Source organism: Dromiciops gliroides, chromosome 1 (genome assembly GCF_019393635.1).
Source record: "Dromiciops gliroides isolate mDroGli1 chromosome 1, mDroGli1.pri, whole genome shotgun sequence".
NCBI lineage: Eukaryota > Metazoa > Chordata > Mammalia > Microbiotheria > Microbiotheriidae > Dromiciops > Dromiciops gliroides.
In genome coordinates, this window is record NC_057861.1 from 467,006,466 (window position 1) to 467,021,474 (window position 15,009).

The window sequence follows — 15,009 nt, forward strand, 5'->3', positions numbered from 1 at the left end:
TGAAGGTCACTAGAGTTTTACTGAAGGTATGTTTCCAAAGTTCTTCCTTTCTTCCTTCTTCCACTCTGAAGAAAAAAGTGTTTATTGGTAAATATGGAGAGAGGTGGTATATGCTACAGGTGAAAGCAGTGCTATTCGCTGCTCCTTGATTTAATTTGACTTGACAGGAGTAAGCAGGACGAGTTCTTTGCATAAGTGTGGCAGCAATGACTTACAAATGGTATTTTTTATATTCCATCTTTTTTACCCCACATGACATAGAGGCTCACTATTTTCTAATAGGGGTGAATACTAGTAGTCATCATCAGTGGGCAATAAGAAAAACATTTAAGAAGACTAGGTATCACCTGGAAAATGACATCCTAATGGTCTGTTCTGAGTAAAATTATCTAACAGAAATATCATATCTATCCTACATTTCAAGTAGCAATGGCCACTTAGGGGATAAAACAATAAGTCAATAAATTAGCATACTGGAATCACCACCATTCATTACCTTAGTCATTGTTATTACATCATCTCAAGGCAGCCATGCCCAAATACACATTGCCCTTTTATTCCCTTTCCCATCTTAGCTTTAAACATACTGGAGTTTATTATAATTGGCCCATGGTATCCACCTTATCTATAGTTTAATGTGAGGTTGAACAAAAATTGCAAGACAGGAATTATACCTATTGGACTCATCCCTAGTGATTTATTTTTTTAATCTACACACACATAAATATATATATATATATATGATTGTCATTAATAGTCTACAGAAATTGGTTTATCAATTATGCTTTTAATTTAGCCTCTCCCCCATTTAAAATATTTTCCCAAGACAGTATGTAAATAATTTTTAAGCAGCCAATGTCAGGGAATTCAGAAAAAATATATAATTTCAGTCAAAATGATTGATGAAGACATTATATAAATGCAACCTTGTTAAGAAGAAAATTTGAACATATGAGAATGTATGTAACCACTAAAGTGTCTTTAAGCCCCTTAAATGTATATTTTATGATTTCAAATGATAATTTACTAGATCTCTATTTCTTCAAGAGTGGCCAAATAGTATTTATTTAGTCAGAAATCTTACTTTAGGTGAAAATTGTGCACCTTTATTCCTTACTGACATCTGCTACACATGATGGAGAATTAAAATTATTCAATTTGTGAAGTTCAAATATTCACTAGATTATTCATTCTTCCCTGGTTTATTAAAGTAAGAATTTGTAGATATTATTTAATGGAACATAGGACATGAATTAGAAACAAAACTTGTGGCACAAAAGATTTATAATTAATCAATCAATAAAGATTTATTAAGTGCCTCCTATGTTCCAGGCACTGTGCCAAGCACTAGGGATTTAAAAAAAAACACCTAGTTCTTGTACATAGGGAAGGCACTAGAATTGAGAGGAGTTGGAGAAGGCTTCTAGGAAAATATGGGATTTTATTTGGAACTTACAGAAAGCCAGAAAAGGAAGGAAAACATTCTAGACATGGGGGACAGGCAAAGAAGATGCCCAGAGCTGAGAAATTGTGTGTCTTGTTCATGGAAAACCCAGGAAGCCAGTATCACTGGATGGAAGAATACCTGTTGGGGAGTGAGGCATAAGAAAACTGGAAGATAGAAGGACAGATTATGGAGGGTTTTGAATGCGAAACAGAACGTTTTGTATTTGTTCCAAAAAGTAATAGGAAGCCACTGGAATTCATTGAGTAGCAGAGTCGACAGGATTAGACCTGTGTGCTTTAGGAAAACTACTTCAGCAGCCAAATGAAAGATGGATTAGAGTGGGGAAAGTTAAAGCAGGCAGACCCACCAGCGGGTTAATGCAATAATCTAGGTGTAGATTGCTGAGGACCCTCACTACTAGAGTGGTAGTTATGTCAGAGGAGAGAAGAGGGTATGTTGGAAAGATTTTGCAAAGGCAAAATTGACGGACCTTGGCAACAGATTGGATATGGTGAGATGAGAGATAGGGAGGAGTCCAGGGTGACTAGGTCATGAACCCAAGGAACTGGGAAGATGGTAATAGGGATGGTAGTGGGGCAAGTGTGGGGGAGAGTGGTATCCCCAAAACCTAGAGAGAAGAGGAGATATTGGTCAACAGTGTCAAAGGCTGCAGAGAGGTCATCAAGCGGAATGAAGATTGAAAAAATGTCATTGGATTTGGTGACTAAGAGATCATTAATAATTCTAGAGAGAGCAGTTTGGTGGAATGATAAGGTCACAAGCCAGATTCTAAAGGGTTAAGAAGAGAATGAGAGAAGTGGAGGAACCTAATGCAGTTGACCTTTTCAGGGAACTTAACTTTAAAAGGTACAAGATACATAGGAGAATAGTTAGCAGAGATGGAAGAATCAAGTGAGAATGTTTTTGGTTGGGGAAGATGTGAGCATTTGGGGAATGAGCCAGTAGATAGGGAGAGGCTGAAAATGGTTTACATTTGCTGATTAGATATTATGTGATGTCATCAATTTTTTGAAAAGAATGACACACCTTCCTTTCTAAGGTTAGATCACATTACTCATTTGGGGGGGGAGGGGCAGGGCAACGAGGGTTAAGTAACTTGCCCAGGATCACACAGCTAGTAAGTGTCAAGTGTCTGAGGCTGGATTTGAACTCAGGTCCTCCTGAATCCAGGGCTGGTGCTTTATCCACTCCGCTACCTAGCTGCCCCACATTATTCTCTTTCTAACATTAGACCACATTACTCCCTTTCACGTACTCTACATTCCAACCAAACTGTACCACTCCCTGGTCCCCATACTTAACATACCATCTCCTGCTGCCATAGACTGTCCTTCATGCTTTGAATGTATGTCCTCCTTAGCTCCACTTCTCATAACTTTTGTCTCTCTTCAGAGTTCAGCACAAGTGCCAAGCCCTCTGTGAAGCATTTCCTTATCTTCTCCCTCCCTGTTTTCACCAGTTGGTGCTATTCTCTTCTCAATTTACCTTGTATTAGCTACATACATTATATATGCATACATACACTGCCACCAATAGACTATAAGTTCCGGAGACTATTTGGTTTTGCCTTTGTGTTTCCTAGGCATAGCACAGTACTTTGTCCATAATGAATGCCTTGGTGAATTGAATTAAATTAGGTATTTGGGTCCTTGCATGAGAGACTTAATCTGACCCTATATCTGAAGCCTTTCAAGCTTGATAGCAATTGCCAGAACTTAACAGTCTGATAGCATAGTTTATAAAAACTCAGGGTAATTTCCATGCTGTGGTCAGGTATAGGAAAAGGGCTTTCAGGGAGGCTGACTTGATTTACATTGATAATTCATTATCCTCTAAGAACCAATTTAAGCATCAGTCTTTCCATGGCTATCACTGTTTTTTCCTGGGGAAATTGTTTCCAATTCTTTGCTGCTTTCATATTCTGCTTCTCGTTTTGAAGTAAGAATAAGCACCACCATCCTTTGAAGGATATGACATTAATGTAGCTGGAGCATATTCCTATACTACCTCACATCTTACAATGGGGGTGTGTAGCATCACAAACTTACTGCATGAAGTCAAGGACTATAGCTCCTTAGAATCTGGGAGACTGTTATGATTCAGAATATTCTAAAGGGGCTTAAAGAGTAGTGATAAAGCTATCACAGAACTAAAAAAAAAAAAAACTTTCAAAGACTTTCAGGAAAACTAAGGTTAAAGATTGAGCTCGGGGAAGCTAGGTGGCACAGTGGATAAAGCACCAGCCCTGCATTCAGGAAGACCTGAGTTCAAATCTGGCCTCAGACACTTGACACTTACTAGCTCTGTGACCCTAGGCAAATCACTTAACCCCAACTGCCTCACAAAAAAACAAAAAAGATTGAGCCCTAGTAATGATAGATATAGGATGCCTAAAGAAAATTAACATTATAATCACTGTTAGTATTCTACTAATACGATGAATAATTAGTGTTAACTGACAGAAGACATAACTATAGAAAGTCTAATTTTTATTATTTCTTTGAAAGATAATTTCAAGCTATTTAAGAACTGTAAACTTTATATGAAAACATTGGAAGGTTTCTCATAACTCTGGTCATTAATTCTCATTGATGAAAACAATCTGCCAGCTTAGCAGATATTGTATATGTAACATAATTTACGAAGTAAAATATTCTGCAAAATCATTTTACATTTTAAAAGATTCACTTAAGGTGAATAAAAGCTTACAGCTAGTGTCCAGCAGTAAGCAAATACAATCAGTAGATTCTTGAACTGTGATTTATTCAATCTCTACCATTCAGATGAATCACTCCAGTTTAAATAAAGTCTTATATTTTGTTGATTAAGAATATCTAAGGGGCAGCTAGGTGGCACAGTGGATAGAGCAATGGCCCTGGAGTCAGGAGGACCTGAGTTCAAATCTGGCCTCAGACACTTAACATTTACTAGCTGTGTGACCCTGGGCAAGTCACTTAACCCCAATTGCCTCACTAAAAAACAAAAACAAAAAACAAAAAAAACCCCAAGAATATCTAGGGGACAGCTAGGTGACACAGTAGATAAAGCACCGGCCCTGGATTCAGGAGGACCTGAGTTCAAATCTGGCCTCAGATCCTTGATACTTACTAGCTGTGTGATCCTGGGCAAGTCACTTAACCCTCATTGCCCTGTCAAAAAAATATATATCATCAAGAATATCTAGTCTGAACCCCTACTATGAAAATGAAGGACAAAATTAAACATGACTATGGAAGTTCAAGCATATTCTTATTCAATGATAGACAAATGACATTAATTCAGTGACAAAAATATTCTTTATTAAGCATTATTGTGTGAAGAGTACTTTGCCAGACTTCTGGGGAAATTTAGAAAGTTTAGATAAATTGAGGTACAACAATATCCTTGCCTTCTTAGAGCTTCCAGTCTAGTAGGGTCATTTACCACATCCATAAATAATTACTATATGAAATAATAGCATCTTATTTAGAAGCTGAAATTAATTTTGGCAATATCAAAATTTTTAAAAACTTTTTATTTATTAGTATGACAACTATTCTTAGCTACTTCTTGGTCTTTAGTTGTGGCACAAACAGAATGTGTGAACAAATGTATATTTCTTTGTTTTCTAAGTTTATTTTCAAGTGATTCAATTTGTCTGCAAAGGACTATTTAGTCACAATATATGTTGTCCTTGGGCTTTTTGGTGACCCCAAGGGATACATTCTATGCTTCCCATTTATTCCAGGTTTCTGATCCTCTTTATCTTCTGGTGACTGTTTCTCTCATGATGCAGACACTCAAAGAATATTAATTTCAGTACAGCTAAATAATGTAGGGTATGACAAAATATTGGTTTGTGATCTGGTGCAGTTAGATGCTTTGATTTCTATTTGCATCTAGAAGAAAATTTGGCATGACTGCATTCCTTAGAAAAGACAAATGAAGGGACAGCTAGGTGGCACAGTGGATAAAGCACTGGCCCTGGGTTCAGGAGGACCTGAGTTCAAATCCGACCTCAGACACTTGACATTTGATAGCTGTGTGACACTGGGCAAGTCACTTAACCCTCGCTGCCCCACAAAAAAGAAAAAGAAAAGACAAATTAAGTACAAGAGTATCTTGATTAGAAATGGGATATTGGGGGGCAGCTAGGTGGCACAGTGGATAGAGCACCGGCCCTGGTTTTAGGAGGACCTGAGTTCAAATCTGACCTCAGACAGTTGACACTTAACTGGCTGTGTGACCCTGAGCAAGTCACTTTACCCCAATTGCCTCACCAAAAAAAAAAAAAAGGAAAAAAAAGAAATGGGATATTGATGTTTTCCTTTCTCCCAAAGAATGGAATTATGGTATTTCTAACAGAATTTGTTTTGTTGTGTGTTTATCATCTAAGAATCTAAAGAGTCCATATTTCTGTAACTTTAGTTGGGATACTGCATTATAGATCATTTTGTCTGCTCTTATGGTTCATCTTATGCTCATCTTTTACTTTTATGTTCCAACTTGACAGTCTTCTCCATTCTACAATTCCTGCAGAATTTGGGTTGGAAAGCCAAACCCACTAAAGCCCAAAGCTCCTTACCTAATTGTTTTCTATGACAGTCTTGCATCTGTAACAGGATATAAGGATAGCTACTTATTTTAGAATTGCTGTGATGTGCTTCTCATTAAGCTATACTCATACTTTGTTATTGAGAATATTTACTTGGAGTTTGGGACTATTATCTACTCACTTTCAGACACTTCTGTTCCCTGGTGTCTTCTTGGTCATTTAAGGAAAAAAATAATCTTCAGTTTCTGAATCCTCTTTTGTACTCTATTATATTAACTGTTGTCATCACTGTGAAGTATATAGTAAATGTATTTTTCATCATGACATTGGTTATACCTGACTCAGGAATAAAAGAAAATGCAAACTTCTTCATAAAAGATAGACATCATTCAGTTTCTCTCTATTTTCCATCCAAAGTTGTCTAGATTTTGTTTTGTTTTGGGTTGGGTTTTTTTTTTTTTTTCATTTTTTAAGGGCAGGGGGGAGGAAGGGGAGAACATTTTCTTTTATTTTTGTTATGAATTTGAAAATTTAAATCCATCCCCTTGATTGGTTTATGATGTTGCAACCACTGAAAAAATTGCCCATATTAACAAGATCCACTGAAGTATAGAAGAGATTTGTACCTAAGAAATTGTTCTGTTGTCGTTCAGTCATTTTTCAGTCAAGTCCAACTCTTCATGATTTCATTTGGGGTTTTCTTGGCAGAGAGACTGGAGTGGTTTGCCATTTCCTTCTCTAGCTCATTTTACAGATGAGGAACTAAAACAAGCAGGGTTAAGTGACTTTCCCAGGGTCGCACAGGCAGTGTCTGAGGCCAGATTTGAACTCAGGAAGAAGAGACTTCCTGACTACAGGTCCAATTTTACCAATTAAATAATGATTCATCTCAAAATATTGGCAGTTCTGGGGTACTCAAGGTTTTTGTATCTGAAGAGCTCTCATTTTTCATGTCTGCAAAGGATTTATAACTGATACTAGATAGAAAACCACCTTTTTTATATTGTATTTCCATAAGACAATAGTTCCAATGAGATTGACACACAGCTTTTTGTTACACATGGCAATATATATTGAAACATGAAACTTCTCTTAAACATATGAGATAAATATTTTGCTTAACTTTTGTGGGTAGACTTTACTACAATGTTGGGGAAAATGGAAGAGGAATCAGGGGGTAAAGGTGAAAAATATGTTGATCTCAGTCCCATCCTTCTAGCTATCCCAGGTACAAATATGATGCCCTATAACAAGAGAAAGATTTTCTTCCATATTAGTAATGTTGTAAAGGAAAACAGACAAAAAAAAAAACTCCAAGAAAAATAACAAAAGTTTTTAAATAGTATGCTTTGACCCTATCCATTCTTTCCCTGGAGGCATGTAGCATTTTTCATCTTAAGTCCTTTGTAATTGTCTTAGATCACTGAACTGCTTAGAAGAGGTAAGTCATATAAAATGGATCATTGTACAATCTTGCTGTTACTGTGTACATTGTTCTGGTTTTGCTCATTTCACTAAGCATCAGTTCATGTAAGTCTTTCCAGGTTTTCTGAAATCTGCATGCTCATCATTTCTTATAGCACAATAGTATTCATTACAATCCTATTTCACAGCTTCTTCAGCCATTGCACAACTGATGAGCATTCCCTAAATTTACAATTCTTTGCCACCACAAAAAGAGCTACTATAAATTTTTTATAGATACTTTTCATTTTTTTTTATCTTTTGAGGATATAGACATGGTAATGGTATTGTTTGATCAAGGGGCATGCATGATTGTAAAGCTCTTTGGGTATAATTCCAAATTGCTCTCTAGAATGCTTGAATCAGTTCACAACTCCACCAACAATACTTTAGTGTCCAAATTTTCTTAAATCCCCTCCAGCATTTATCATTTTCTTTTTCTGTCATGTTAGCCAATCTGATAGGCATAAAGTGGTACCTCATAGTTGTTTTAATTTGTATTTCTCTAATCACGATTTAGAGGATTTTTTATATGACTACAGATAGCTTTGATTTCTTCATCTGAAAACTGCCTATTCATATCCTTTGACCATTTATCAATTGGGAATTCTTATAAATTTGACCCAGTTATCTACAAATTTGAGAGATATGGCCTTTATCAGAGAAACTTGGTGTAAAAATTTTTTCACAGGTATGATTGCTGTATTTCCCTCCATCCTATTTTCTCCCTGTTTATCCTTTTCTCTCTCTCTCCTTTTACTCTGTCCCTCCTCAAAAATGTTTCACTTCTGACCACTGACTTCTGTGATGTTCCCTCCCTTCTATTAGCATCCCCTTCTCTTATTCCCTTTCTCTCTTACTTCTCTATAGGATAAGATGGATTTCTATACCCAAATGAGTGGGTATGTTATTCCCTCTTTGAGCCAATTCTGATCAGAATAAGGTTGAAACATTGTCTACTACTCCATCTCCAAATGGTTCTGTCTGTTGGAGAAGCTATTTTTGTGCATTTTGTGTGTATTTATGTGAGAAAATTTACCCTATTCTATACTTACCATCCCCTATCTCCCAGTACATTTCTCTTTTCCTTTCCTCCCCTTTATTTTTTTTATATCATCCTATCATAGTCAACTCATACCCTTGGCCTCTGTCTATCTATATGCTTTCTAACTGCCCTAATAATCATAAAGCTCTCAGGATTAACAGGTATCATCTTCCCAATTAGGAATGTAAACAGTTTATCTTTATTGAATCCCTTATGGTTTCTCTTTCCTGTTTACCTTTTTATTATTTTCTTGAGTCTTGCAGTTGGAAATCAAATTTTCTATTCACCTTTGTTTGGTCTTCTCATTAGGAATGCTTGAAAGTTCTCTATTTTATGAAATATTCATTTTTCCCTCTGGAGGATTATACTCAATTTCACAGGGTAGGTGATTCTTGGTTGTAATCCTAGCTCTTTTGCCCACTGAACTATCATATTCCAAGCCCTCTGATTTTTTAATGTAGAAGCTACTAAATCTTGTGTAATCCTGTCTGTGGCTGCATGATATTTTAAATGTTTCTTTCTGTTTGCTTGCAATATTTTCTCCTTGACCTGGGAGCTCTGAAATTGGTCTACAATATTCCTGTGAGTTTTCATTTTGGGATCTCTTTCAGGAGGTGATTGATGGATTCTTTCGATTTCTATTTCACCCCTAGTTCTAGGATGTCTTGGAAGTTTTTCTTGATAATTTCTTAAAATATAATGTCTAGGCTCTTTTTTAGTTATGGCTTTCAGGTCATCCAATAATTCTTAAATGATCTCCCCTCAAACTATTTTCCAGGTCAGTTATTTTTCCATTGAGATAGTTCACATTGTCCTCTGTTTTTTTTCAATCTCTTGATTTTGTTTAAGGTTTCTTGATGACTTATGGAGTCATTACCTTCTACTTGCCCAATTCTAATTTTAAGGAATTATTTTCTTCAGTGAGTTTTTTTACCTCCTTTTCCATTTGGCCAATTCTACTTTTTATGGAACTATTTTCTTCAGTGAATTTTTGTATATCTTGTTCCATTTGGCTAATTCTCCTTTTTAAGAAGTTCTTCTCTTCAGTGGATTGTATTCCTCTTTTACCATTTGACCTATTCTGTTTTGTTTTGGGTTTTTTTGGTTTTTTTAGTGAGGCAATTGGGGTTAAGTAACTTTCCCAGGGTCACACAGCTAGTAAGTGTTAAGTGTCTGAGGCCAGATTTGAACTCAGGTACTCCTAACTCCAGGGCCTGTGCTCTATCCACTGTGCCACCTAGATGCCTCTCTATTCTGTTTTAAGATGTTATTTTCTTAGTATTTTTGTGTGTCTCCTTTATCAAGCTGTTGTCTCTTTTCTCATGATTTTCATGGATTACCTCATTTCTTTCCCCAAATTTTTTCTCTGCTTCTCTTATTTAATTTTTTAAATCCTTTTTAAGTTTTACCAGGAATTTGTTTTTTGGACCTGAGACCAATTCACATTTTTCTTTGAGGCTTTGCATGTAGCTTCTTTGATTCTATTGCCTTCTGAGTTTGTGTTTTGATCTTCTCTGTAACCATAGTAACTTTCTATGGTTGGGCTCTTTTTTGTTCTTGTTGTTTGCTCATTTTCTAGCCTATTTTTTGACTCTTAGCTTCATGTTTTGTTTTTTGGTTTTTTGCAGGGCAATGAGGGTTAAATGACTTTCCCAAGGTCACATAGCTAGTAAGTTTCAAGTGTCTGAGGCCAGATTTGAACTCAGGTCCTCCTGAATCCAGGGCCAGTGCTTTATCCACTGGACCACCTAGCTGCCTCCTCTCTTAGCTTCATGTCGAAATTGGGTTTTGCTTCCAGGGCAAAGGGGACACTTTCCCAAGCTTCAAGTTTTTTGTGCTACTGTTTTCAGAGCTAGTTCTGGGGGGTCTGTAAGCTTTCAATTTTTCCAAAGTAATATGATCTAAGGGGATCTGTGGTCACTGCTCTCCATAGCCTGTGTTCTGATCTGTGAGCAACCACAAGCACTCTTTTCCACCCTGGAATTGTGACCAGAGTCTCAACTTCCCTGTGGCTCTAAACTATGGTGTTCTAGTATTTCCTCATCCTGGAACTGAGACTTGGAACCACATATGGGCAACACAACAGAGTACTCTACCCAGTGCTAGCAATGGGTCTTTTGTAGTTAACTTTTTTTTTTTTTAGTGATGCAATTGGGGTTAAGTGACTTGCCCAGGGTCACACAGCTAGTAAGCGTCAAGTGTCTGAGGCCGGATTTGAACTCAGGTACTACTGACTCCAGGGCCAGTGCTCTATCCACTGAGCCATCTAGCTGCCCCCTGTAGTTAACTTCTGACAAGTTTTCTCATTCCCTTACTGTATGTAGGCTAAAAGTTCCAGTATCTTCCACTGCAGTTTTAGTCACCCCAGTAAGACAGATTTTTCTTGCCAACCTTCTAAGATGTCTCGAGCTGGAAAATTGTTAACTCTAACTCATTCCTTGGATCACCTATGTTAAAGTGGACATTTAGGCCTGAGAAATGCAGTTAATTGGCTCAGTATTTTTATTCACTTCACAAATATTTACCCATATATGTCATTCATTATCAGGTAAAATAGTTTCTCCATGGAATTCAGTAACCATTTAAAAGGCATACATCCAAGAGATACACACATATGTATTCACCGCATATATGAAACACATACATATTTTGCATCGAGTGAAATAAAATAATTTTCTTAATTTAAAATTTTTTTAAAGATCATGCCACTTATTTACATGGGACTGGGGGCACTGTAGAGATAAAGCTCCTGTTCTTTACTATCATGGTCTCATGACTGCAGCTCAAAAAATGATTTCATCATAATCTCATCCTTCAAATTGGGTTTTCTGGCATAGAGGACAAAAGGAAGAACTTGAGGGGAATGAACATAGAGGTAAGAAAGGCCTAGGCTCAAGATATAGAGGCTAAGGGCCCCCATCCCTCGTCTATTTTATAATCTCTCTCTCTCTCTCTCTCTCGGCAATGAGGGTTAAGTGACTTGCCCAGGGTCACACAGCTAGTAAATGTCAAGTGTCTGAGGCCAGATTTGGACTCAGGTCCTCCTGAATTCAGGCCAGTGTTCTATCCACTGTGCCATCTATTTGTCCCCTATCTTATAATCTCAAAGCACTTAATTCAGAGATTGAAGTGGTTATGTATATGTGTGTATTGTGTAGGGGTGTTGGGTAATAGATATCCCTGCCCCTTTTCAAAGGGGCATGCCCATCTTTATTTGGCATCATGACTTCTGTCTGCCAGCTACTTTTATTCCATGCCCAGACTGGCAAAATCTCATTTCTCCTTGGGGAAGATCATTTTAAAATTAGTATTTGGTGGGGGGGAGTCAGCTAAGTGGCACAGTGGATAAAGCACTGGCCCTGGATTCAGGAGAACCTGAGTTCAAATCTGGCCTCAGACACTTGACACTTACTAGCTGTGTAACCCTGGGGAAGTCACTTAACCCTCATTGCCCCAGAAAAACTAAACAAAACAAAACAAAACAGAAAACAAACTAGTACATAGGAACCTAACTTCTGCAACATCCCTAAGGATCAGGGAAGAAATCCCAGCCCCTTCTGGAACAAACCCTAGTTCCCAGGAGAGGGTCAAAGGTATTGGTCATTTCAGGCCTGGAAAAGCCCTTGGTGATCTTACATACATGGAAAATATTATTATATTGCTATGTGTTGAAGGCTGGGGTGAATAGGCAGGGGTGGGAAACAAAGAGGAAGGATATCAACATTTAGTGCTTGGAGGTTATGTCGTCAACAGAGACCATTGTGGGAAGTGAGAATTACCCTCTCTCCCCCTAATTCCAATCCCTAATTAGGATTTGTAAATCCCTTCTACCATATTCACTCTCCATCCTAGTCTAGCAAACCACAATTTTCTCCAGGGCTCTTGGCTTTTTCTAGCTTCTGACTCTTTACCCATTCTGACCTGCCCCAATGACTAAGACATCCACTCTCTCCTCCAGGAAGCTTCATTGCGCTCCAACACCAGACCCACTTTATATTTATAGCACTAATGTCTAGATCCCTGTATGGAAGGATCACTCCACCTTGTCTCTGTGTCCTGAAAGAGTGATCCATCTTCCTCCTCAAATGGGGAGACATTTTCTCCTTTTCTGTCTCACTGCAGAGCCCACAAAAGGGCTGTGCCCACAAAAGGTGTTCAAAATAGGAGTATACACTTGGGGAACAATGAGGAGGGTATTCTAGGCTAACTGCCTACTCCACCTGCCCTCTTCTGTTTGGATGCATAGAAACTCGCAACCCTTCATTAGGGAGGGGAGAATAAGGTTGGAGATGGGGCTGGTGGGGAATGTCATAAGAGGGCTCTGATAGAGAAACTGGGGTTTGACCAGAATTAGATATAAAGATTCCATAATCTACTAGGGGGACAGACCAACAATATCCTCTGATAAATTAAAGCAATCAAGTAATCCCATGACTCAGTTCCATTAATGATAAATTATGGAGAATATGGAAGAGCAGTCAGAGATGGAATTGGGAAACCCAAGTAAAAGCAAAAATTGATTAAATATCTCTGCCAAAGGTCAGGCAGGGGCAGAATGGAGGAGAGATGTACATTTAGAACCAAAAGACTCAAGATAGAGCTATGGGATTAGGTTGCCATGGTCCAAATTCCCCACCCTTCCCCATGCTGTTTAAAGAAGGTTGAAGACTAGAGAGATGGGGTGAAGAGTCATAATAGGTAATGTTATGGATTTGCAGAGGTCAGGGAGCTGTCAAAGGAACCAAATGATGGAGGGGGAAGTAAGTGTGTATATGGGGATGGGGGTGGTGATGGTAAGGGATAGACTCAAGGATTATGAGGTCTGAGAGCCCAGCAGTCTCTCAATGGCTTCACTAATATCACTACCCTGGGCAATCAAGACCTGCGTAGACTTTCAATGGATGAAGCCCATGCTGTTGAACTCCTCCAGTCGTTGCTGAAATTGAACCTTTGGTGTCTACATCTGGGAGTTTCCTCCAGCCAAAAGCTGAATCATCTGTTGCATCTGCTGCTGCTGGGGGCCAGTGGTGCCCCCCGCTGGAGAGGCACTAGCTGGCATAGAAGGGTAAGTGATGGGGGGAGAGGGGAGCTCTGGGCCACCGCTGCCTTCTGCAGGGGTAAGTGGGATCCAAGGTGTCCCAAAATTGCCAAGACTGGGCACCAGCCCTGGGACCTCCATCTGCAGGATCTGCAGCCCCTGTTGAAGCTGTAATTTTACATGACACTGTGAGTCTTTATTATATACAATTTACTTTTCTTTTTCAGTATATACTAAGTACAACCTGTAACTTGCCAAAGCTGTTCTCCTTATTTGCTTATTTTGCTCTTCTTTTTGGCCTTCCTTCTATTCTCTTCTCCACATTAAAAAAGTGTGTGTGGGGGGCGGGGGGGGGTTGTTTGTTTGTTTTGTGGATACACTAGCCTTCTAATTAGACTTCCTATATGATGACTCATAATGATAAGATTCTGAGGGGACACATATATCATCTCCCCATATTAGAATATAGTTTATCCCCCACCCCTTTCTTTAGTGCTTTGTGATTGCTCTTTACCATTTTGTATTTTTCTCAACTCTCGTGTTTGCACTCAAAATTTCTATGCAGCTCTGGTGTTTTCATCAAGAATGCCTAGAAATCTTTTTAACTAAAATTCCATTTCCCCCTCTGTTGGATATTACTGTTTTGCTTTGTAAGTTATTCTTGGTTGTCTCTATCCTCAGCTTTCTGAAATACTATATGGTATTCCAAGTTTTTAGTTCCTTTGGAGTGGAGGCTGCAATTAGTGTGTGATCCTGACCAGTGTGATATTTGAATATTTTTTTTCTTTCTGTTTGCCTACAGTATTTTTTCTTTGACTTATAGACTCCGGAATGTGGATATAATATTCCTGGCACTTTTCATTTTGTGGTTTCTTTCAGGAGATAATCAGTGGATTCTTTCTATTTCCACTTTGCCCTCTGCTTCTAAGAGATCTGGGCCATCTTCTTTTTATGGATTCTTGAAATATGACTAAGCTTTTTATTTTGGTCATTTAGTACAATGATTCTTACATTATCTCTCCTCAATTTGTTTTGCAGGTTATTTGCTTTTGTTATGATGCCTTGCATTTCTATTGTTTCAGTCTTTTGACTTTGTTATTGACTTGTTTTAATATTTCTTGTTTCATGGAGTTATTATCTTCTATTTGATCTGTTCTAATTTTCAGGGCATTTTGGTTTGGGTAAATTTTTACGTCTTGTGCCAAACTATTTATTCCCTTTCCAGTTCTCTCATCCATAGCTTTCTCCTTTTATTCTTTTCTGCTACAGCTCTCATTTCTCTTACTAAAATATTTTTAAATTTTTAATTTCTTCCAAAAATTCTATTTGAAATACTCTTGATTTTCCCATCTCCCAGAAACTGATCAGTAATTCCAAAATCCTCTTTTACAACCATAATCTATTGCCTTTTCACCTTTCCCTCTTCCTTCCCTTGCAAAACCCTATTATTTGTCCACACC